Raw genomic sequence first — 2500 nt, forward strand, 5'->3', positions numbered from 1 at the left:
CACACATGCACACTCACACACACACACACACACACACACACACACACACACACACACACACACAACACAACACACACACACACACACACACACACACACACACACACACACACACACACACACACACACACATGCACACTCACACACATGCACGCTCTCACACACAAACACACATGCACACTCTCTCACATGCACACGCACGCACACACACACACACACACACACACACACACACACACACATAAACACACACACACACACACAAACAAACATGCACACACACATGCACACAAACATGCTCACTCACACACATGCACGCTCTCACACACACACACACAAAGGAACAATGACAAGTAAGCAGATGTAGAAATTCACACTGATAAGCAAGAACACACACACGCACACAGATAAACACACACGCACAGATAAACACGCATGCACATACTCACACACACACACACACGCACACAGATAAACACACAGGAACAAAAATAAAACAATAGCAGACTAAGGGCCTTGTCAAGGCCTTGTCCTGGCTCAGGCGGTAGGGCACTGCACAGCTACACCCCCGACTCGCCGACTTCAGTTCCCTGTCTCTCTCTCGGCACTGCTACGCCAGCGATCCGGGTTTCAGTTCCCCGTCTCTCTCCCGGCGATCCCGGTTCAGTTCCCCGTCTCTCTCCTGGCGATACGACTTCAGTTCCCCGTCTCTCTCCCGGCGATACGACTTCAGTTCCCTGTCTCTCTCTCATTGCACTGTCACACCGGCGATCCGGGTTCAGTTCCCCGTCTCTCTCTCCTGGCGATCCGGGTTCAGTTCCCCGTCTCTCTCCCGGCGATCCCGGTTCAGTTCCCCGTCTCTCTCCCGGCGATCCCGGTTCAGTTCCCTGTCTCTCTCCTGGCGATCCGACTTCAGTTCCCCGTCTCTCTCCCGGCGATCCAGATTCAGTTCCCCGTCTCTCTCTCCTGGCGATCCCGGTTCAGTTCCCCGTCTCTCTCTCCTGGCGATCCCGGTTCAGTTCCCCGTCTCTCTCTCCTGGCGATACGACTTCAGTTCCCCGTCTCTCTCTCCTGGCGATCCCGGTTCAGTTCCCCGTCTCTCTCCTGGCGATACGACTTCAGTTCCCCGTCTCTCTCACTGCACTGCTACGCTGGCGATCCGGGTCCAGTTCCCCGTCTCTCTCCCGGCGATCCCGGTTCAGTTCCCCGTCTCTCTCTCCTGGCGATCCCGGTTCAGTTCCCCGTCTCTCTCTCTCCTGGCGATCCCGGTTCAGTTCCCCGTCTCTCTCCTGGCGATCCCGGTTCAGTTCCCCGTCTCTCTCCCGGCGATACGACTTCAGTTCACCGTCTCTCTCTCATTGCACTGTCACACCGGCAATCCGGGTTCGGTTCCCTGTCTCTCTCCTGGCGATCCCGGTTCAGTTCCCCGTCTCTCTCCCGGCGATCCCGGTTCAGTTCCCCGTCTCTCTCACTGCACCGCTACGCCGGCGATCCGACTTCAGTTCCCTGTCTCTCTCCCGGCGATCCGACTTCAGTTCCCCGTCTCTTTCCCGGCGATCCAGATTCAGTTCCCCGTCTCTCTCTCTCATGGCGATCCGGGTTCAGTTCCCCGTCTCTCTCTCTCCTGGCGATCCCGGTTCAGTTCCCCGTCTCTCTCTCCTGGCGATACGACTTCAGTTCCCGTCTCTCTCTCCCGGCGATCCCGGTTCAGTTCCCCGTCTCTCTCCCGGCGATCCGACTTCAGTTCCCCGTCTCTCTCTCTCACTGCACTGCTACGCCAGCGATCCCGGTTCAGTTCCCCGTCTCTCTCTCCCGGCGATCCGGGTTCAGTTCCCCGTCTCTCTCTCCTGGCGATCCCGGTTCAGTTCCCCGTCTCTCTCTCCTGGCGATCCCGGTTCAGTTCCCCGTCTCTCTCTCCTGGCGATACGACTTCAGTTCCCCGTCTCTCTCTCCTGGCGATACGACTTCAGTTCCCCGTCTCTCTCTCCCGGCGATCCGGGTTCAGTTCCCCGCCTCTCTCTCTCGACGATCCGACTTCAGTTCCCCGTCTCTCTCTCCTGGCGATCCCGGTTCAGTTCCCCGTCTCTCTCCTGGCGATCCCGGTTCAGTTCCCCGTCTCTCTCCCGGCGATCCGGGTTCAGTTCCCCGCCTCTCTCTCTCGACGATCCGACTTCAGTTCCCCGTCTCTCTCTCCTGGCGATCCCGGTTCAGTTCCCCGTCTCTCTCTCCTGGCGATCCCGGTTCAGTTCCCCGTCTCTCTCTCCTGGCGATCCCGGTTCAGTTCCCCGTCTCTCTCCCGGCGATCCCGGTTCAGTTCCCCGTCTCTCTCTCCCGGCGATCCCGGTTCAGTTCCCCGTCTCTCTCCCGGCGATCCCGGTTCAGTTCCCCGTCTCTCTCTCTCATGGCGATCCGGGTTCAGTTCCCCGTCTCTCTCTCCTGGCGATCCCGGTTCAGTTCCCCGTCTCTCTCTCCCGGCGATCCGGGTTCAGTTCCTCGTCTC

General features: G+C 58.8%; 1 protein-coding gene across 1 annotated transcript in view; it reads left to right on the top strand.

Moving 5' to 3' along the window:
- The window catches only part of fstl5 (follistatin-like 5), a 133156-nt gene that overhangs the window by 54328 nt on the left and 76328 nt on the right, over positions 1-2500 (top strand). The window lies entirely within an intron of this gene.

Source organism: Engraulis encrasicolus, unplaced genomic scaffold (genome assembly GCF_034702125.1).
Source record: "Engraulis encrasicolus isolate BLACKSEA-1 unplaced genomic scaffold, IST_EnEncr_1.0 scaffold_26_np1212, whole genome shotgun sequence".
NCBI classification, from domain to species: domain Eukaryota; kingdom Metazoa; phylum Chordata; class Actinopteri; order Clupeiformes; family Engraulidae; genus Engraulis; species Engraulis encrasicolus.